The sequence below is a fragment of the Protopterus annectens genome, chromosome 11.part0 (assembly GCF_019279795.1).
Source record: "Protopterus annectens isolate FY-2018-M chromosome 11.part0, PAN1.0, whole genome shotgun sequence".
NCBI classification, from domain to species: Eukaryota; Metazoa; Chordata; order Ceratodontiformes; family Protopteridae; genus Protopterus; species Protopterus annectens.
In genome coordinates this window covers 408,175,634-408,199,688 of record NC_056745.1, presented here as the reverse complement: position 1 = coordinate 408,199,688, position 24,055 = coordinate 408,175,634, and the positions used below count along the sequence as shown (strand labels likewise).

Below are 24,055 nucleotides of genomic sequence, written 5' to 3'. Positions count from 1 at the left end.
TATCTGATGTTGTTAATCTTCTTTCCATTCATCACTGATGGGACAGAATCCCAAGCTACCTTGAGGTCCATGGGCAGCCCTTATGGAAGAACATTCCTGAGAACCATTGAGCTGAAGGCAGCTCTCCCTCTGGAGACCAAGTCCAATTTGTAATGATTGATAAAGGTATGAGGCTTAGCCCAAGTGACTGCTGCACAAATATCATCCATGGAAGCCCTGGAATGGAAAGCTACAGAAGTTGCCATAGATCTAGTGGAGTGAGCTTTAACTTTTGGCATAGGTTCTTTTATGAGGGAATAAATGAAATGTGTGCAGTCCCTTAGCCATTTTGATAATGTAACCTTGGAAGCAGCATTTCCCATTCTGGGCCCAAAAAAGGAGATGAAAAGCTGTTCAGACTAACGGATAGGTTTGGTCCCGTCTAGGTAAAATCTCAGTTGCCTATGTACATCCAAGGAGTGTAGGCAGTACTCTCCTTTATTGGACAAATTTGGAAAGAACACTGGTAGGTCAATGGTCTGGTTAATGGAAAATTCAGAAACAACTTTAGGAAGGAAGGATGGGTTCATCCAAAGTGATACTTTGTCTTTATGGAAGACCAGATAGGGCCTCTTGGTACACAATGCCTGCAGCTCTAAAACCACCTGGCTGAAGTGATGGCTACTAAGAACAAGGATTTCCAGGACAATAACTTTAGGTCACAGTTTGCTGCGGGTTCAAAGGGCTTTTGAGTCAAAGACTGAAGGACTAAAGTGAGGTTCCATTGTTCCACAGGCTGTCTGACAGGAGGCCTGATATTAGAGGTTCCCTTGAGAAAGGCTTTGCATAGACGTAAAGAGATAAGAGGGGTGCCATGTATACCATTGTGGAAATTAGAAATTGCCACCAGGTGTACTCGTACGGTAGTGGCAGAGGCTCCATTATCAAAAAATGTAGCCAAGTATTGCAGCACCGCAGTCAGTGAAGCTGAATACGGGTCTAACATGTTATCCTTGGGCCAAATGGAGACCCTTTTCCATTTGTCCTGATATAGTCTTCTGGTGGATGGTTTATGAGAGGCCAGAATGATGTCTCGAACAAATGAGGTGAGATTGGCCTGCCTGGCCACTAGCAGAAGTGGAGAAACCAAGCTGCCCGCTTGAGACTGGATAGATCCGAGTGGTTCAACCCTTGGGGGTGAGTAATCAGATCTGGAAGAGGGTCCAGAATCCTTGGTGGGTATACTAGGTGAGGCCGAAGGAAGGGGAACCAAACTTGTTGAGGCCAGAACGGAACTATGAGGATCACCTTGCATCTCAACCAAAGAGCTTTCTTTAGAAATTGTGGAATCAGGGGACTGGGAAGATCAGTATAAAGAAGTCCCGTGGGTCAATCGTGGATAAGAGCATCCCTCGGGGACTCCCCCGCCAGGGGAAAAAGGGCAAAATAGCTGCTGAACTTGTTGTTTGATGGGGAGGCAAAAAGATCGCAACAAGGCTGGCCTCGGTGGCTGAAGATTTCTGTTGCCACCTCGGGATTAGGGACCACTCGTGAGGCAGGAGGATGCAGCTGCTCAGTTTTTCCTCAATTACATTGGAGCTCCCCAGGATATGCATTGTTATCAGAAAGTGGTTGGAAGCTATCACCCACTGCCAAATTCTCATGGCCTCTCGACACAGGGGGTAGGACTTGGTTCCTCCTTTCTTGTTGATATACCTGACCACTGACATGTTGCCTGACTGAATAGCAATTGTCCCAGAAGGAAGAACTGAATGAAAAGCCTGCAACACTAACAGCACTGCTCTCAGTTCCAGAACGCTGATATGCAGGTGGGCCTCTGAGGTGGACCATGTGCCTTGGACTCTCTTTCCCTGGAAATGGCCCCCCCACCCAATTAGGGAAACATCCGTGGTCACAATGGCCCTGGGTTGACGGGATTGAAATGGGCGACTCCAATGTTCTGTGTCTGGCCTCATCCACCAAAGGAGGTCCTATTTGCATTGAATCTGGTAACTGAGGGGGGTGACAGTTCGGGAACCATTGACAAAGAAGGAGCCATTGTAGGATCTGCATGTGTAGCTTCGCCAGGGGCACTATTGGAATTGAAGCTGCCATAGATCCTACGGCTTGAAGAATTTCTCTTGCTGAAACTTTTGTTTGACAGAGTATCACTCGGAGCTGAAATCTCAATCGCTGGAGTCTGTGATTTGGTAGTGACACTAGACAGGACGGGGTATTGAACACTGCTCCAATGAATACCATTTGTTGTGTAGGAGTAAGGTTCCATTTCTTCCAATTTATTGTTATTCCCAAAAATTCTGCCAGAGAGAGTGTATAATGCAGTGCTGTTACCAGAAGACGCTTGGTGGTGGCAGTGAGGAGCCAGTCGTCCAAATATGGAAACACCCAGAATCCTTGTAGTGTCAAGTGAGCTGTGACCACTGTCATGCACTTCGTGAACACTGTAGAGAGACTGAATGTCACTTCAAGAACCAAACATAAAACCTTCCGTCTTCATGATATCACTTCCTAAACTAATTCTTATATCTAGCTGCCACAAGAAATTATATTTAAAGAAAAAGGATTTTTTTCTTAAAATAATGCAAAACTAACTCCCTAACTGGATCTTGTTTGTATTCCTAAGGGGATAACTGTTACTTAATGCCAAATTTGATCATCTTTGATGTGCAGTGATCACTGGGTTATTATGGTTAAACTACTGCTGGATGATTCTGCCAAAATGAAATCTAAACCTATGCACAGATTATTAGTAACAGACTACATGGAAGCAAAGCAGTAACCATGTAAAACTAACTGGAGCAATTCATTCTGTGGAAAGACTGCATGTTTTGTAAGGGAAATTGTTTGAGTGAAAAAAAGTTTAACATCAAGGTCTATGCACACAAGGTCAGGAGGATATATTTTATAAAAACAAGACAACTTAATAAAGATGAGAGATAAAAATATAAGAAATGAAAATGAAGTTGAACTATAACTTTGAAAACAGAAATAAACTAAATGGACAGGTAAAGTAAATATAGTATGCGACAAGATCAGGAAAATTTTGAAGAAAATTTATATACAAATATTAAGCATAATAAAAAGTATAGATTCTTATAATGTGGTAAATATAGACATACAAATGAATCTTCTTCTGTTTTTTCCCGGTTAGGGGTTGCCGCAGCAGATCACCTGTCCGCTCATGATTGGCAGTGGAGTTTTACAGTGTCGAGTTGCCAGTCTGGCAACCAACCTTCTACAGAAGGCACACATATGCATGCACTCACACCTAGGGCCAATTTAGAGTGTCCAGTCCACTTACAGCATGTTTTCTGGGATGTGGGAGGAAACTGGAGCACCTGGAGGAAACCCACGCGACCACAGGGAGGACGTGCAGACTCCACACAGAAGGCACCCCAGCCGAGGATCGAACCAGAGAACCTCTTGCTGTGAGGTGGCAATGCTAACTGCTGCACCACTACGGCTGCCCAGACATACAAATGAATAAACTGTGTATATTTTAAAATGTATCTGAAACACAAGATTGTAGATATATTTACAAAATTTTATGCAAAGCAGTCACAAATGGGGAGGTAATTTGTACTAGTAACATCCAGGGTGAGAGGGACAACTGCCCTGGCCGCAAAGTGGTGGAGGAGTGATCAACTGATCCCAATCTTTCTTTAAAGCAGTACTGGCTTTAAAAGTCGGTATTCATTTGTGGTCAAACCTGAGTGCTGTAGCGTTCTATGTGTGATCTAAACTGTAGCAACTGCGTACTACATTGTTGTAAGCAGTTTGTTATAGTTTAAAAAATAAAAAAAAAGTAACTAAAACCTGAGCTCTGTAGTGATCCATGCAGGCAGGTTATAAATTGTAGCAACTGCTACAATTTCTAAGGATTTCTTTTAAATAAAGCATAAGTGTCACATCGCTCCATGCAGAGGTATAAACTGTAGCAACTGTCACTTACATTTGTAGAAAGCAGTTTGCTACAGTTTATAGAAAGGAATTTTTTTTAACTAAAACCTGAGCACCACAGCATTCTCTGCAGACAGGGTATAAACTAAGCCAATAGTTGCTACAGTTTAGACCTCACACACAGCATTACAGTGCTCAAGTTTGAATGTATCGGTGGAGGGTAAAGGGCAGAAGGGGCAGGACACAGAAAGGCACCTAAATGACTGGTCGGGGGTATGCATCTGGCCACCTGGCAAGAACAAAAGTCTGTTTTTTTTTTTTGCTTTTCAATGTAAAAGCTATATGTGGGGGGAGGGTTGCATGGATCTGTATAAGCCGATCATACAGTGATTAGGTTAATACAGTAAAGGTGTTCTTTTTTCGCTCTGATGTGGTTGGGTGGCGCGCTGGCTGGTTAAATTAGATTATGTCAAAAACTGCAATGCAAACTAGACCCAAGCAAAGTGCAAGAAGGAGACAGAATTAATAATAATGACCTAAGAATACTTCAACGTGAGGTAACAGTATCACTACATCTTGTATTTACTAGCTTATATAAGCATGGGGAAACTCCTCAAGATTGGAGTCATACACTTGTTAACTCTTTCACATCTAGCCTAAGTAAAGTTTCACACCTCTTCATCAACTAGCAGTGCAAATTCTTTTCAGCATTGTGTATTCTTTTGTTTGATATTGTGATGCCTGTGCATTGGCCCAGCAATCAAGGAGCCTCAATCCTCACCACTAACACCACTGAGAGGCGTCCATATAGGGAAAGGATAATAAACACACACACAGTAAAGTACAATTTCCCTTAAGAGCACACAGAGATTACAGTCAGTCTGGAGCTGATTTCTCCCAGGTTCCTATTACATGATCGAAAGATCACAATTTCAAATGCTCATAAGAGCGAAAATGCTGCATATCAAAGTTCGCATTGTGGGATCGCAGTACAGTGAAGATTGGAATATTTGCCCTTTCCTCACTGTAGTGCAATCTCAGAGATGGTATATAAATATTTAGTGGGGGTGTGTGGGGGCGCTTCGATATGCAGCATTTTCGCTCTTATGAGCATTCAAAATTGTGATCTTTCGATCATGCTATAGGAACCCGTTTCTCCCTTTCTCTCCAGGTCCCCAATAAGACTCCCCACTGGCACAGCTATAGGGTCCAGATCTCAGCCTAGTGGGCAAGCTAAAACCTCCAGCACCCTCTCTGTCCAACCAGTGCTTTGTGTCCCTGCCCAAGTAGCTGGCACAAACATGCTTTGAGATAAGAGTTTATACAACCACACAGACACTCCTGAGGAAGGCTGGCATAGGTTCTCCAGCTGTGCCCCTTTTACTCGGACTATATGGTAGAAATTACTGCCACCACCCAGCTAATATTTATCAGCTACTCAAAGGCCCTTAAAAGGGTGTCCAATTATTACTGTGCAATATTATTATCCAAATGGTAAGTGTGACCTAACAGTCAAAACATATTTGAAGTGACTTGGTACAGCATCACTATATACATGCAATGTACTCTTAGAGCTTATATTACCTCTACACAAAACAGCCACAGTTGAAAGGTTTAAAAATATTTAATACTAAATAATAAAAACACAAGACAATACTTCTTACTACACAGTGCTAGTCAAGATTTGAGAGATCACAGAGAAATACTTAAAATAATATGGTAGAATAGTTCTGACATCACAAAAAAACAAACTAGTCTTCCTTTTTCCTAGCTATATCTAAGAGAAAACACAGTTCTAAAATAAACTTACATAAAGAAACGGGCAGTGCTGGTGATGTTGGATGTCCTCAAGACAAAAATGCTCTGAGCTCTCTGATTCCCTCTCTTTAAATTGATAACACAGAGTTGCTTCACATGACATCATTCTTCACACTTCTCTGGTGTTCCCAGGCTAACAGAAACTACATTTATATTCTTTACACCTACTCAGAAACCAGAGCAATACAGGACAGTTCAATATCCAATGCAGTCTTTTCACATTTAAGAGAACAAGCTTGTGGCTTACATTAATATTTACAAATGACAGAATTATCTACAAAATTCTATCTGGCTAGGCTGGCAGCCTTCACCTATCTTCACACATCTCCCCGCTGGAGAACTCAAGCTAGTTTTTCAAGTGATACTTGAGAAATGTTGCTTGAGAGGGTTAGGTATATCTGTGTATACCTTACCCCATTCCCTGTCTTGAGAGCCCATCTGCGTTGGCATTGCTAATCCCACTGTGGTGCTGCACTGACATATCATATTCAACCCTAGGCTCCATCTTAGCAACTTGGCATTTTGCTGACTGGCTTTGTTTAACCATGTTAGGGGATTGTGATCTGTCACTATAGTGAAATTTCTTCCATACAGATAAGGCTGATGTTTCTGCAGTGCCCACACTATGGCTAGACATTCCTTTTCTACAGCTGCATAACATTCCTCCCTGGGTTGGAGCCTATTACTGAGTTAAACCACTGAGTGATCTTTTCCCTCTGAAGAAATCTGGCTGAGTACAGCCCCCACCCCATGATTTGAACCATCCATCTGCACAACAAATTATTTGCTGTAATCTGGACTGGCTAACACAAGGGGCCCTCCCAAAGTTTCTTTAAGCTTCTGGAATACCTGCTCACATGCTGTGGTCCACAATACTTTATCTGGTGTGTTTGTCCTTGTCAGGTCTGCGAGGGGAGCAGCTATGACACTGTAACTGGGAACAAACTATCTGTAGTACCCTGCTGTCCCTAAGAATGCCCTCACCTGTTTTTTGGTAACAGGTGCAGGCCATGCCTGAATGGCTTCCACTTTGGCAGGTTCTGGCCTGATCTTACCACTCCCCACTCTATGTCCCAGGTAGGAGACCTCTGCCATACCCACCTGACATTTTCTGGGCTAATGGTCAACTCTGCCTTCTGTAGTCTGCTCAGCACCTCCCTGATATGCTAAAGGTGCTTTTTCCAGGAATGGCTGTAGATGGCAATATCACCTAGGTAAGCAAGGGCAAACCCTCCTGGTCCTGCTAGGATATGAACTACAAGCCTCTGGAAAGTCACCGGGGCATTTTTCATCCCAAAGGGCATCTTTGTGAACTCATACAAGCCTAAAGGTATCACAAAGGCTGGCTTCTCTTTAGCACTGGGAGTCAAGGGCATGTGCCAGTAACTCTTTGTAAGATCAATGGTTGTAAGATACCTAGCCCCATCCAGCTGCTCTAAGGCCTCATCTGTCCTAGGCATGAGGTAAGTATCTGAGTCTGTGTGACTAATTTCCTGTAGTCCACACAGAACCTGGTGGTGCCATCCTTCTTTGGCACCAGCACCACTGGGGAGACTGTTGGACTCTTGAATCACCCCTAGTTCCAACATCTTCTGTATCTCCTCCTTCAGAGTCTGTTTGACTCTCTCAGGCACCCTATAATAGGCCTTTGGGGTCCTGTACCACCTGGTGCCCACCAGGTGGGTGCACCCTGGTTTCCCAGTGAACATGTCCCCAAACTCCTGTAGCACTGCTCGGATTTCTCGAACTTGGGTAGGAGATAGCTGATGGGACATTGCTACCCCTCCCACTGAGGGTTCAGTCTGAGCCTTGCTGAGGAGATCAGTCACCAGATCTCCCTCAGACTCCTCCTGCAATCCACTGCAAATGTTCAGCACAAGGACCTCCCTATCATGGTAAGGTTTCATCATGTTAACATGATACAATTTGTGCCCCTGCCTCCTGCCTAGCAGTTCTACCATGTAATTAACATCACTTACCTTTCTTACCACCTTGTAGGGTCCCTCTCAAGCTGCTTGCAGCTTGTTGTGTCTGACAGGAATGAGAACCATTACCTGCTGCCCCACAGCATACTCTCTATCTCGGGAATTCCTGTCATACCATATCTTTTTCTGTTGTTGGGCTTCTGCCAGGTTCTCCTGGGCCAAGCCCATGAGTTCCCTGAGCCTTGTCCTGAGGTGTAGGACATATGCCACAACAAACTCCTTGTGAGATTCACACTCACTTTTTCACTCATCTTGAATTAAATCCAAAGGTCCCCTCGCCCTACACCCATGCAGCAACTTAAAGGGTGAAAAACCTGTGGATTCCTGGGGAACCTCTCTGTAAGCAAACAACAGATGGGGCAAATATTTGTCCCAGTCCCTCTTAAACTGGTCTGCAAATGCCCTTATCATGGACTTGATCGTAGAGTTTAACCTCTCAACCAGACCATTAGTCTGGGTATGGTAGGGGTGGTCTTCAGGTGCTTCAGCCCACAGTACTTCCATAGACAAGCCAGCAGGTCTGACATGAAATTGGCACCTCTGTCAGTCAGTATTTCTTTTGGGAAACCTACCCTGCTGAAAATCTCTAACAAAGCATATGCCACCTTTTCTGCCTCAATGGAGGACAGAGCCACTGCCCCAGGGTATTGTGTAACATAATCCACTACCAATAGGATATACTTTTTCCCTGTGGAACTTGGGGTACTCAGAGGCCCCACAATATCCATAGCTACCCTCTGAAATGGCTCCTCAATCACAGGCAAAGGCATCAAAGGAGCTTTCACCTGGTCTCCTGACTTACCTACCTTTTGGCACTGCTCACAGGTCCTGCAGTACCCTGTTATATCTCTGGAAATTCCAGGCCAATAGACGTTCTGCATAATATGTCTCTTGGTACATTTTATGCCCATATGACCTGCAAAGGGAATACCATGGGCTATGGCTAGAAGTGCCAGATGGCAGGCTCTAGGCACTACCAACGGCTGTACTCTCACCTTCTAACCCTCCCTCAGGGGTCCACTCTCTATGCAGTAACCCTTTGTCTCAGTATACAAATCCCCCCTTCCCTTGAGAATCAGGTGCCTCACTAGCTACCTGCCTCAGGCCTTGCAGTTTAAGGTCTAAGAGCTGAGCTTGTCTCAACTCTCTCTTTGTAACCCTTCCAGGCTCCCCTTCCACAGGACGTCTGGCATCATCTGACAGTGGTGCCTCACTGTCAGCCTGGGTACTACTACTCACCTCTACCTTTGCAGTCCCTCTGTCCAAAGGGACATCAGTATCCACAAGCATCTGTAGCTCACCTTCAGTTTCATTGCTACAGAGTACCTCCCCCCCTGAAGTAACCACCCTCACCAGTCCTGGCTGCAAGTATGCAGTCTGTCTGGGTCTCCCCCAGGCTACCAGACCCACATGCTTGTGTCGAAGCCTGACTGCCTGTAACTGCATAAACACATGGTACTGCCTCATCCAAATCCTTCTCTATCAGGACATCTGCAGGATGGCAGTTCAGTACCCCCGCTGTCTCAAGTTAACCTACTATTGGCATTTTGTCTTCTCCACTTACAGGCTCTCTCACCTTTTGTTCCCCACCTTGCCTCCATGGACATCTGTATGCCACATGGCCCCACTGGTTTCATTCAAAACATTTAACCCTAGGTCCTGGACATGTACCTGGACTGGTGGCTTCCCCTGCTACTGACAGATTCTGTTGGGGCAGTCTGTGCTGCCCACCATGTGTTCCTTTAGACCCATGAGCAGTACTGGGAGCCCCTTTCCTGTGTAGGGATGTCCTGCTTGCTAGGTATAGGTCTCTCTTCTTCCTCAACTCATCTGAAGTAGCACATTGTCTATCAGCTAATCAAATCTTCATATACTCAGGCAAAGTGCTAAGGGCTTGTTCCCTCAACAAAAGGTCTGCCAGCCCTTCAAAAGTGGTGACCTGACATCCACTCACCCACCTATGAAAATAAGTGCTCAGTTCAGCAACATATTCACACACACTTTCATCTGCCTTGCGTCTATGCTCATGAAACTTTTACCTATCCATTTCAGGTGTTAGCTTAAACAATTCTAACAAGTTATTTTTAACAGCAGTATAATCAAAATATTCACAATTAGCAAGTTTAGACAACACAGTTACAGCTTTACCATGGAGTAAAGGGGTCAGGAACCATACTCAGAGCCTTTGGTCAACATCATACTGTTTACATACCCTCTCAAACATATGAATGAAACTATCAAAATTATTTATTTATTCATTTTACATTTGTTGACTGGGATAGTCCGACTGGATATATGTCCATTTTCAGTGGAGGCCTGGGGAGAAAAGCTCCAGATAACACAGATAGAACATAACAGATATGAGTCAAGCATATTTACAAAACCCTCTAGTAGGTACTCACAATATAGACAGCGTGTAACAGTATACAAAAACAACAGGTTGCAACAAGCTATTATGAGCAAGAAATGCGTACAATATTAATTTAAATAAGGCATTGAATAAGTAGTGATTAATCAGGGTTAGTACCTGGACATTAGGGGAAAATGATCCCCCTCTTTAAACTGCGGAATAACTTTACTGATTTTTTTGTGCTTCTGGGGTCCAGTTACTCCCTTCCCCATTACCTCCATGACTCTGGCGAAGAGTCAGCATCTCCTTCTCATGCTGCCTCTGCCTGCCCTTTTCCTCAGCTTCCAGGCTAGCAGTTTCTCATTCTCCTCAGCCTGCAAACATCTCAGTCACTCAGCTGCTTTTATTCCCAAATGCCTGGCCTCCAACTCAAGTCTCTTTAGCTCCAGATGGATTTTTAAGTCCTCTGCAGAAAGGTTGAGCTGTCCATTCTCTGAGGGTGGTACATCTCCACTGCCAGTCTGATCGTTCTCCTAGTTGCTGTTTTCTGATGCAGCTGTGACCAAAGCTGCAATCATGTCTGCCTTAGTCAGATTTCCATGCACCATTCCCCTAGTCTGGCACATCTCAGCCAGCTGGCTCCTTGTCAGCTTTACGTACTCCTCTGCTGATATGATGCCTGCTCTCCCTGACTAACTAAGCTAACAAAAGAAATAAAACAATTGTGATCTGAACTCTGAGTATTCACTGCATGGCTGATTTATCAAGTCAAGATAGTCAAGCAGAATAGACAAATTAGCAAGTGTGAAAGTAAGTTTGCCACCCGTCCTGTTACAAGTGGGATACTCACTGGTTATCCCATTGCTCTCTCTATAAAGCACTGGGACTAAAAAAATTCTGCTTTGCTGAAGTGTTGAATCACCATGCGATTCAGTTATGTCACCAGCCAGACTTATTTGGAGTGATGTGGTACAGCATCACTATATACATGCAATGTACTCTTAGAGCTTAAATTATCTCTACATAAAACAGCCACAGTTGAAAGGTTTAAAAATATTTAATAATAAATAATTAAAACACAAAATAGTACTTCTTACTACACAGTTCTAGTCAAGAGTTCAGGGATCACAGAGAAATACTTAAAATAATAAGGTAAAAAAGTTCTGACATCACAAAAAAACAAACTAGTCTAATCTTCCTATTTCCTAGCTATATCTAAGAGAACATACAGTTCTAAATTAAACTTACATAAAGAAACAGGCAGTGCTGGTGATGTTGGATGTCCTCAAGATGAAATGCTCTGCGCTCTCTGATTCTCTTGCTTTAAAGTGATAACACTGAGCTGCTTCACATGACATCATTCTTCACAGTTCTCTGGTGTTTCCATGCTAACATAAACTACATTTACATTCTTTACATCTGGTCAAAAACTAGAGCAATAAAGGACATTTATACATGCAAATTCTAGCCATTAACTCTGGTCTTAAAACAATAGGCAGGATGCCTCCCTCTAGACATATCGGCTCCGAAATTTGACATCAAAGACAGACATAAAATGCTTGACTTAGCTTTCTTACAGCAGAGTGCACTGTTGTTACATTTTGCAGTTCAATATCCAATACAATCTTTTCACATTTAAGAGAACAAGCCTGTGGCTTACATTAATATTTACAAATGACAGAATTATCTACAAAATTCTATCTGGCTAGGCTGGCATCCTTCACCTATCTTCACAGATATCAAGGAGTAGCAGATAAACAACTTCTGATTTAAGTTATTAATTTAATTAATAACATATGGCATACATTTTCTGTGGTGCTGATCACCCCATTTGTCTATGGAGCCATGCCTGACCTCTGTGGTGACAGGGCATATCAAATGCTATTCCACAACATGTTCAAATGGACAACACCTGAGATATTTACATTTTATTATTAAACACGTACAGACATCTGCAAGTTGGTAATAGAAAGACAGAAGGTATCAGTGACTATTTTTGCAGCATTATATAAGCTTTGATTTGGTACCATGAAGTAGCATATATACCCTGACTGGATCAAGTTATTAACATAAATATTAAAATAGCACATAATCATAATTTGGCATAAAAATAAATCATACTTTCTTGCTTACTGACCATTGTACTTGGGTCATCAGACATTCCTGACCTGTGTGCTGAGCTGTCCAGTGAAATGCTCTTATACTGTGCTTTTAGGAAAACAATGTCTGAGATATTTACATAAAATATGCACATATGCATGAATGTTATATTTATTGCTAAAAAAAGAAGATATCTACAAAGTGGTAAAAGTTAGACATCAGGTAGCAGTGAGAAGTTTACCAGCAGTAAGACTTCATTTGATACCATGAAGTACCACATACACTGCTTTTATGGAAAGCTATTAATAAAAATATTAATGCTGCACATATTCATAACTTTTAATAAACACATAGCAGTATCTCATTTGGACATTAATTTTTGTTTTGAGTCATGTCTGAACTCTTATGCTGAACTTGACTATAAAATGATGTTGCGCAATGCTACCAAGTGGTCACAGACTGAGGTCTTAACAAAACATATATTATCCATAAAAACATATTTTATTGGCAAACAAAGCACAAATATTTACAAAGTTGGGGTAGTTAGACAACTGTAATCTGTGTCTGCCTTACAGAATATTTCAGTTGATGCCATGAAGTAGCATATAAAGTATTTCTAGTTCATGTTATTGACAGACATATTTGTACAGTGTATATTCATAATTTTGAATAGAAACTAATCATCGTAAATCACTTGCCAAATACCTAAACTGGTTCAGAAGCCACTGCTGTCCCTGTGCTGACTGTGCCTATGAGGTGCTGTTCTACAATACTTCCAAGTGAACACCACCCACGACAGTTACATATATATATATATATATATATATATATATATATATATATATATATATGATAATAATGTATACCTTATTACTAAACAATCTTAAATGTCTGGTAAAGGGTGGTACTTAGGCACCAGCTGTCAATGATAAGTTTTGAGCATTATGTATGCTTTTATTTGATACCATGATGTCCCTTAAAGTCCTCTAGATTTATGTTATAAAATAAATATTCAAATAGCATACATTTATAAACCTATATCTCACTTGCTTACCACCATCCTATTTGCACCCAAAGCTTTTCCTAATCAATGGGCTGACTCAGCCTGTGAAATGACTTTTCCCAATGCATCAAAGTAGACAATGCCCAAGAACCCAGAAAACTTAGAAATTCTAACACAGGCACACAATACTACATGTAGGTGAAAACTGGAGATAGTCAAGCAGAATAGACAAATTAGCAAGTGTGAAAGTAAGTTTGCCACCCATCCTGTTACAAGTGGGATACTCACTGGTTATCCCATTGCTCTCTCTATAAAGCACTGGGACTAAAAAAATTCTGCTTTGCTGAAGTGTTGAATCACCATGCGATTCAGTTATGTCACCAGCCTGGACCTGCAGGTCAGGGTCTTTAAACTCATGTAGCAATTGGCAGCAATTCATGAAGGTGGCTGGGATTAGGCCAGGAGAGCCCTATAGAGCCCATGGCTGTGGAATGCTTTTTATCAGTGCTTCTACAGCTAGAAATGCTTTTTAAAAAAACAAGATTGTTTTTTGATTGAGGAAACAGAAAGGAAGACAGCAAGACACTCTAGCTCATAAAGCAAGCAAGCCCAGAAGGAAATCCAGCTCAAACAGACAGGAAGTTAGCCTAGCCAGCCCAGAAGCAAAGCCATCTAGGAAGCCAGCACAGCCACCCCCAGTAAAAACTGTGATTGTAGTGGTAAGTACAAATAGTGTTTTATGGCTCTAACTTTTTAAAGAGGTGGTAATACTGTGTTTTATTTAATTTTGACTTTTTTAATGTTCAGAGGTAAATGAGGCACATTGTGCAGTATTTGAATCTGTGGTGGTTGTTTTGGGATTTGCAAGTAGTAGTTTTTAAAAGTGTAAAAAAGTGTATCTATACCTCTCTTTATTTTGGGGGGATGTACTGTACCTTAGTATTTGAATCTATAGTGGTTGTTCTAGGATGATTTGCAAGCAGTAGTTTTTAAAGATGAGCTATGTGTGTATATAACTTTTTTTTAAGACTGGTGGGGGCAACGTTCTGGAGAATATGTAGTAAATTTGGTATATTATGAACAGACATTATTGTGGCTATTTCTGGGTAGTTTGCTTCTACAGGTGGAAATGTGTCAGGATAGTCTGCATTTTGGGGTGAAAATGTGTGTATTCTATTTACTTTTTAATGCTGTCTTCAAGAAGTAAAAATGCATTGCTTTGGGCATTTTTTATAGCAACTGTTTAGTGATGACTTGCAAGAAGTACTTTTAAAAGTGAAAATGTGTGTATATAACTTTATTTTGCGTGTGTGTGTGTGTGTGTGTGTGTGGGGGGGGGACATGTTCAGAGGTAAATGTAGTGCATTTGGCATTCTTCTAATACATGTTGTTATGGTTGTTTCAGGATAGTTTGTAGGGTTACCACCTTTTCAAATGCTCAAAGTGGGACATTTTCTGTAGAAATGTCAGATTTGCAGGACAAAACATACCCATGACCAGTACAAAGGATAGAACTTCACCTTTTTGCCAAAATAACAGCTTATTTGTGTAGCATTTGAGTTGCTTATGCTATTTCATATAACATTTAGGTGTTTCAGATAAAAAATAACTGTTTTATGAAACTATGAAAGAAAACTTAGGAAATACTTCCGTACAAAAATCTCAGGACATCTGCCATTTTTTCAGTTTTTTCGCAGGACACAACTGCCCACAGAGGGACTGTCCCTCACAAAGTGGGACAGGTGGTAACCCTAATAGTTTGCTTTTATAGGTGGAAGTGTGTGTATTTTATTTTATTTTTTAATACTGTCTTCAAGAATTATTTTTTTAATACTGTCTTCAAGAAATGTGTGTATTTTTTAATGCCGTCTTCAAGACGTTTAAAATGACCTGCTTTTGGTATAGTACGAATATGGCTGTGCTGCTGTTGGATGATTCATTTATTTATTTCCTTGTTGTGCAGGGTAAATTTTGATACAGGTTTTATTATTTGTTTTTTCTTATTTCTACTATTTTTGGAGATAAAGTGGGTGTCTATGGGGTCTGCTGTGCATTGTAATTTATTTTATAGTGGCTGTTTAGCGATGACTTGCAAGAAGTACTGTTATAATTGAAAACGTGTATATAATTTTTTTTTTTTTGGGGGGGGGGCTGTTCTGAGCTAAACAAAGTGCATTTGGTATTCTACAAATAGAAGTTATTGTGGTTAATTTGGGATAGTTTGCCTTTACTGGTGGAAATGTGGATGTACTTTATTCATTTATTTGTTTTTATTGTGGTCTTCAGAAATGAACAGTAGTGGTTTGGGTACAGTGGTACTAGATAGCATTATGGCTGTCCTGGTGTCTATCATTTTTTTGTTGTGCAGGGTAAACTATTATTATAAAGGAATGCTTAAAAAAAATCCCACCCTGCTTAGATATGGAATGTACTGTGAACACAAAGCCAAATCTGTAGCTGTTTTGCTTTAATACTTGTAATGGTTAAAAACACTACCTGTTAATGGTTTGTAAAGGTGCTTTTTATTTTCTCTGGTTAGATCTTTATCCTGCTATAGGGTCATACAACTGCTACCAACACACCTCTCAACTGTTAAGATTTTTAAAGAATGTTCAGATTTTTGCCTCATATTTTTGGTCTATACCCCCCCAAAAATGTGGGTTTTCTGGCAAATCATTTGGGTTTGAAGTCAGTAATGACAGATATTTGAGTTTCATAATTCATATCTTTCAGAAAATGCATGTTAACGCAAAACTATTTAAGTAACTTTTTAAGTTTTAACTGCAATAATTTAAAATCTGTCCTTGATTTTGTATCTTTGTCCCCTCATTCCTATTGGTTTTGTCCAGAATTCTTGCTCCAAGAGGCTGAGAGATATGGCTACCAGCAGTGTTAATGTCAAGGTTTTGATTCTTGGCTGGAGCGCCTTCTGTGTGGAGTCTGCATGTCCTCCCCGCGGTCGAGTGACATTTAAAAGACATGCAGGTAGGTGCGTGCGTGAATGGGTGTGCCTTCTTTGAAGGTTAGGCGTCAGGCTGGCACCTCGGCACCGTAAAAATCCACTGCCAATCATTAGTGGACCGGAGGTCCGCTGTGGTGACCCCTAACTGGGAAAGTCGAAAGACATTAGTTTAGTGTTAATGTCAAGGTTTTAATGGTTAAAATGTTTTTTCTCCCATACCTAGCTGTGGGATCTACTGTGCCATTACATCATTAACCATTCTACCTTTTCTAAATGGTTTGTAATGTTAAAATTCCCTTCTCTTCCGCTGTTCAGGTCTTCAATAAATCTACATCACAGATGAGGTAGAATAACTTACAAACTGTTTCATATTCCAAATGCCAGTGTTATGCCAGTTTTCAGATGTTGCCTTTTTCAAACCAGTTCTTATAAATGCAAGTTCTTTCAAATGCCAGTGCTTTTTTGTGCTAGTTCTTTCAAATGCCAGTGTCTTCCACGCCAATTTCAGATGCTGTGTTCACGCCAGTATTCTTCAAGCCAGTTCTTTCAAATGCCATGTTTTTCGTTCCATTTCATTCAAATGCTGTTTTTCATGCCAGTTCATTCAAATGCCAGTGTTTTTATGCCAGTTCTTTCAAATGACAATTTTGCTATTTTATTATTTATGTTATTGTTATTATTTGCTACGTTATATGTTATGAACATCTTATGTCAGCTTCTATGAAGATAGGTGTGTCTCCACTAAGACCTGGTTAAAATTTAACAACAGCAAACCCTGGTTTACTGCTAAATTTAAGCAGCTTCGTCAAGCCAAGGAAGATGCCTATAGAAGTGGGGATTGAACACTTTTTAGACAGGCAAGGAACACACTGACAAAAGAAATCAAAGTGGCTAAAAAGAACTAGTCTGAAGAGCCGAAAAAACAGTTTTTAGCCAATGATCCTGCATCAGTGTGAAAAGGTCTACAGAACATTACAAACTACAGGAAACCATCCCCCTACACTGCAGCTAATTACCAGCTGGCTGATGACCTGAATGCTTTTTACTGCACGTTTGATAAGCCTGAGGCTACAAATGACACTGTTACCACCTCTGTCAGTTTTCAGACTTATATGACTCTCTTCCACACATTCTCACATTCAGCCTGCATTAATTATCTCTGAGAAGGATGTGTATCATTTTTTTAAAAGACAGCAAATTAAGAAAGCAGCTGGTCCAGATGGGGTTTCACCCTCCTGTTTAAAAACCTGTGCTGATCAACTGACTCCTGTTTTTACTTGGATTTTTAATAAATCATTAGAGCCAAATGTGTGAAGTTCACTTACCTTTCAAACAAGCCACAATCATTCCAGTGCCTAAAACATCCACTATAACAGGACTAAATGACTACAGGCCTGTTGCTTTGACATTGGTGGTCATGAAGACGTTTGAGAGGCTGGTGCTAGCTCACTTGAAGGATATTACAGCTCCTTCGTTGGACCCCCTTCAGTTTGCTTATCGAGAGAACCTGTCAGTGGATAATGCAGTTAATATGGGCCTGCACTATATCTTGCAACATTTTGACAACCCAGGGGCATATGCAAAGATTCTGTTTGTGGACTTCAGCTCTGCATTTAATACAATAATTCCAGAACTTCTTCACTGGAACCTCTCCCAGCTTTCCGTTCCTGCTTCCACCTGTCAATGGATCACCAATTTTCTAACCAATAGGCAACAGCAGCTGAAACTGGGTTAATTTACATCTAGCTATCGCACAATCAATACAGGTGCACCCCAGGAATGTGTGGTCTCCCCACTGCTATTCTCCCTCTACACTAATGATTGCATCTCTAAGGACCCTTCTGTCAAACTTATTAAATACGCAGACGATACAACTATCATCAGGCTCATTAGGAATAGTGATGAGTCTGCATACAGATGGGAGGTTGAGCAGCTGGCCTTTTGGTGTAGTCAGAATAATCTAGAACTGAATACTCTTAAAACTGTGAAGATGACAGTGGACTTTAGGAGTGATAATACAATATTACCCCCCCCCCCTATATTTAATACTGGTGTGTCAGTTGTGGAATCCTTCAAGCTTTTGGGATCTATAATCTCCCTGGACTTGAAGTTGGAGACAAGTGTAGGGTCCATCATAAAAAAGCCACAACAGCGAATGTACTTTCTGCGACAGCTGAGGAAGTTCAACTTCCCACAGGAAATGTTGACTCAGTTCTATACAGAAGTCATTGAGTCTGTTCTCAGCTCATCCATAACAGTGTGGTTTGGATCTCTGTCTAATCATGACAAAAATAGGTTACATCAAATAGTCAAATCTGCCAAAAATATCACTGGTGCTAGTCTGCTTTCCTTACAGGACCCGTACTATTCCAGAGTCATGAAAAGGGCAGGGAAAATCATCAACGACCCTTCACATCCAGGCCACCATCTTTTTGAACTATTACCATCAGCCAAGCATTATAGATTAATACGCACCAAAACAAGCAGATCTAAGAACAGTTTTTTTCCACAGGGCCTCAAGTTCATAAACGGTTAACTCAGCTTATTAGGTTGGGGTATTCTTTTTCCCAAGCCTCCGAGGATTCTGCAGTATTGTTTACATATTGTTAATACTTGTTTCTTTTAGTTTATTTTAATATTTCTTGCACTGAGTTGTGCTTTGCCCCTTGTAGGTATATGTATATGTATAGTTAGTTTTTTGTCTTGTTCTTAATAGTTACATGTATATCATTTGTCTTGTTCTTAGTTGTATGTATGCTATTTATATAATTCATACTTGGAGAGTCAAATTCCTTGTATGTGTACATACTTGGCCAATAAATGTGATCCTGATTCTTGCATCCTACTAACACAGTTCTGTTAAATGTGTTGTATATCAGGTAAGTACAGATACAAGAATGAAGAGAGCTTCAGGTTCATCAGAGTCTACTGCCAATAAGAGAATGTACAAGTAGTAGAATGTTTAGAAAATGGAATCTGACTAGATAGATAAAGAAATGAAATGACCTGAAAGGATTCTGCAGGTACTGCAGTAAGGAATTCCTAGTCATCTATGGTGTAAGAAATGATGTCACATGACATTAGAAAATTAACCAACATAAGACTGCTATTCTTCTTCTTCTAGATTTTCCTTTTAGGGGTCTCCACAGAGGAACACCAGTCTGTAGAATGACTGGCAGTGGAGTTTTATGGTGTTGAGTTCCCATCCCAATGCCCAACCTTCCACAGAAGGCACACACATGCACACACTCACACCTAGGGCCAATTTAGTGTGTCCAGTCCACTTGCAGCATGTCTTTGGGATGTGGGAGGAAACCAGAGCACCCAGAGGAAACCTATACTGCCTGAGTTATCTTTAACTGAGAAATAACCAACCATGGTAATAGAGATTAAGCTTAGTTCATAAAACCAGAAACCAATTGCAAATATACAAACTCAGCAATGGAAAATATAACAAAAAGCTGTTTAATAAGACAAAGCTTTCAGGTAAAAACCTTCATCAGTGTATAAAAGACAGCAACTATCACTCCTTATTTATATAACACACAGCCAGTAATTACCAATTAATCAATTAACATATAAAATATATAAAACAAAACAATTCTGTACATTTTTATTATGATGCATATATGTTTATACAGATATGAAGGTTTTTATATGTGAAGGGTTTTACCTGAAAGCTCTGCCTTATTAAACAGCTTTTTGTTATATTTTGCATTGCTGGGTTCGTATTTTTGCAATTAATTATCTTTAACTGAGCCTAGTGTTACAACTGCCCTCAGTCTTCAGTTCATAGATGAACACAGTCTTTTCCAGCACTATTTAACAATCACTCCATTCCTCCAACAGTTATGTACCACAAGCTTATATATCACTAGGAGAAAAGTGGCTGAAACTTTTCAGAGAAAGGCCCAAGCTGACTGCTTTATATCTAGTAATTACTATGGTATTATCTATACCAACATCCAATGCATTTGTGGACAGAGTTTTTTTGTTCGGATAAAAACAAATGGACTGATGTGTGAAATCTTTGTAGTGTGTGGACTTGCTAAAAGCTGACCTAATGATGACTATAAATTACTAGAAATGCAATGACTTTTATTCAAATATTATATCAAATCAGGTACTACTTCACGCCATCAAATCAAATGCAACAGTAAGTACATTTAAAAAAAACGGTGGTGGTGCTGCGGTAGCATTGTCGCCTCACAGTAAGACATTGTCCTGTTCGATTCTCAGCTAGAGCGTCTTCTGTGTGGAGACATGTGTGAATGGGCGTACCTTCATTGAAGGTTGTGCGTCAGGGCCGGCAACTCGGCACATAAAAATCTACTGCCAATCATTAGCGGACCGGAGTTCCGCTGCGGCGACCCCTAACCGGGAAAAGCCGAAAGACACAACAACAACAACCTTTGTGCGGCCATGGTGGTGCAGCGGTTAGCATTGCCACCTCACAGCAAGAGGTTCTCCAGTTTGATCCTTGGCTGGGGTGCCTTCTGTGCGGAGTCTGCATGTCCTCCCTGTGGTCACGTGGGTTTCCTCCGGGTGCTCCGGTTTCCTCCCACATCCCAAAGACATGCTGTAGGTGGATTGGACACTCTAAATTGGCCCTAGGCATGAATGTGTGCGTGTGTGTGCATTCTGTGGAAGGTTGGGCGCCGGGCTGGCAACTCAACACTGTAAAACTCCACTGCCAATCATGAGCGGACAGGTGATCCACTGTGGCGACCCCTAACTGGGAAAAGCCTAAAGAAGAAGAAGTGCTTGTGTACAGTATGTAGATTTTAGTTTTGTTGTTCAGAATAGTTATGGTTAGTGCAATATATAGAATTTAGAGTTTTTTCCTTTTTTTAAATAACCATACATGTCTGTTAAATATGCATAGTATGTTTTTTTGTGAAGTTTACTTACTGGTACAGTGCAATATTTGTGTTTTTGTAGTAATGCTTCACTTTTATTGATATAGATGCATAATGTAAATGGTTTGCGAGAGATTTCAGTACACTGTAATAACTTCTCAATGTTGTACGTATAAATGCATCTCTTTCGCCACTCCTGTAGTGATGCCATGGGTAGAGGTTGTGGCCATTGTCATACTTGTCACACACCCATGCCCAACATTGGCTTGCTTAAAATGTGGCAGCGCTAAATAAAAGTAATTAATACCAATTCACTGCCAGCTGATAAAAAACATGTAAATCTGAAGCATTTTTAAGCTTGCTGTTAGACTTCGCATTGGAGTACTTTCAACATCATATGTCAGGGCATTATATCCATATTTTTAAAAATGCATTTCATGATTTTTAGATGTCTACTCTTAAATATTTGGTGTCAGCATGGCAGAATTGAACAACCCAAAGTTTGTATATTTTTTCATCCCTAAAAACACTGTTAGATAAACAAGCACTAATTCCTTGCTGCTGAAATACTCATCTATTCTTCACAGACTGTAAAGGAGACATCACACTTGAATCAGTTCTGATTGTTTTTTGTCATTCCTACAACTGACGCCTTTATAGCAAAAAGTAAAGCAACTGTAAATCTCTGGCTATCCAGTGTCTGTTTACTCACCCATACCCAAAGGATTACAAAAAGTCAAGAGCTGTAAAGTACTACTTCCATAACATTCTTTATAAAAATTTTAGAATTTCTTTAGGTAATCTCAGCTAATACTTAAAAAGCTGAGAAAAAGATTAAAAGAAAGAAACAGTACCATTTCCTTGTCAAGAACTATAGAAGACGCATTGCATGCATTTGATCTAAAAAGTAAATACATTTTTCAGCAGCCGATGTCCTAAAACTAAGGAGAAATAGTGCCTTCTGTGTGGAGTCTGCATGTCCTCCCCACGGTCGAGTAGCATTCGAAAGACAAGCATGAATGGGCGTGCCTTCGTTGAAGGTTGGCCGTCGAGCTGGCACTGCAGCACCGTAAAAATCTACTGCCAATCATTAGCGTTCCACTGTGGTGACCCCTAACTGGGAAAAGTCGAAAGAAACAACAGCCTTCCGTTCATACAGAATGGATACAGCAAATTCCTGGTTCACAGCAAGGTGAGTCAGATTTAAAGGGGCAGTTTCAGCAGAAACTGAATGAATGAGCATATAAATATACAGCATAATGTTCTCCCCATGTGGCTCTGTGCATTTGATAAGACACAGTACATAGTAAGCATGAAAACATTCCATTAGCCTCTTGTTTGATGATAGACAAAAAAAAATATTACATCTGGGGGGATAAAAAGAATAGCAGCCGTAGCACCATAAGCATTGCCCTTAGTCAGATCATGGCACTGTCAACACTTTAGATGTGCTGGCAAACAGCACCTTCAACAAGCAAATAAAAGTTTTGCAAGCAAGCATTGCAGGAATGTTACAGCAGTAGAATATTTTGGAGGAAAGTTTAATAAGCTGGACAGATGCCTCCTCAGCTAATTTGTTCTTCTGTAGTGACATCAGACATATGTCTGTCTGGCTCAATTTGAGCTCCAAGAAAAATATATGCTGTGTGGAATGGAGAAGCAGAGAAATTGAGTTTTCTGGAAAAGAAAGGTAAAATGCTCTATCTACAGATTTATGACAGAGAAACTTTATGGCACTTGATCACAGAGATTGCATCCATGGCTTGATACAAGCACGGGAATACTGGCATTCAATCGGTGAGTCATTGGGAATTAAAAATAGTATCTGACACTTGATTACTACACATGCTCAATCAAGGAACTTAACATCATGTTTCTGCACATGTAATAAACAAAATAAAGAAGTTGGAAGTCTTTAAATGCAACTGTGGACATACTGGCTGCAGGCACTGAAGGCAGGAGTTTTTAAATACACTAGTGCTGTAGGCACTGTTCTAGACATTATGGATATAGCAGTATAGGTGTGAAAGAGTTAAACTCATCTTTAAAGGAAAGGGGAAACCCAGAGTCATAAAAACCCCAAAGTCTACTTTCTTGTTGTGGAAAAATAATGCAGAAAGTTATTTTGGATAAACTATTGTCAGAAATGGAAAGTCTAGGTCTTGAAATCATACATCAGCATCCATATGCTGAAAATAAATCTGTAACTCCCTGTAGCATAATGTTCTATAGTAATGATATAACAGCTATAAATGAAAATGTGCTATGACATCATTTATACAGACATCTATTAAGCCTTTGACAGGGTCATACATAAAAACTCTGATTAATAAGTTAGAATAATTACGTATTAATTTAGTCTTGAGAAGATAAAAAGCTGCACAGCTTACAAATATGACATGGCAAGTATCATACAGCAACTAGACAGGTAAAATTCTAAGTTATAGTCAGGATTGCCCACAGGGCTCTGTCCTAGTTCCAGACTTGTTTAGGTTGTATCTTATGGATCTATCTTTTCCATTGTAGTTGTTCTATACTCTGTATGCAGATGACTTGCCAATGAATTACATCTGTTACACATACGGCATGTCTACAAAGGAACTTCAATAAACTGATCATTTGGACAGAGGAGAATAATATGCTGATAAATACATCAAAAACCAATCATAACAGATTTGAAAGAAATAGCTCGAAGGGTGAACATTTAATACAGCATGCAGTGACTGAAAGTGTGGATTTATTTAAAGACCTGATTATTACAGATAGACCAGATTTGAGTTGTTCTGGTCATATCTACCAATTGGTTAATGACATTTATAAAGACTGTATAAAGGGATTTATACTCTCGAAAATCCAAAATGATGAACTCATTGTTTGTCAGTTAGATTAGATCCAAACTACAGTATGGAATAATAAAATTGATGCTTTATGAGAAAACTAGCATGAGTAAACTGGAAGGAGTACCGAGAAAATATACCAAGGCATCCATGGATGTCAAACATTAAATTATTATGAAGAATTAGAATATATGCATTTGCATAGTGTCTCATAGAGATATTTAGGAGGAGAGATTATTCA

At 40.4% G+C, this 24,055-nt stretch overlaps 1 protein-coding gene across 3 annotated transcripts in view; it reads right to left on the bottom strand.

The window, feature by feature from the left end:
* The window catches only part of CCDC87 (coiled-coil domain containing 87), a 1,578,580-nt gene that overhangs the window by 328,895 nt on the left and 1,225,630 nt on the right, over positions 1-24,055 (bottom strand). The window lies entirely within an intron of this gene.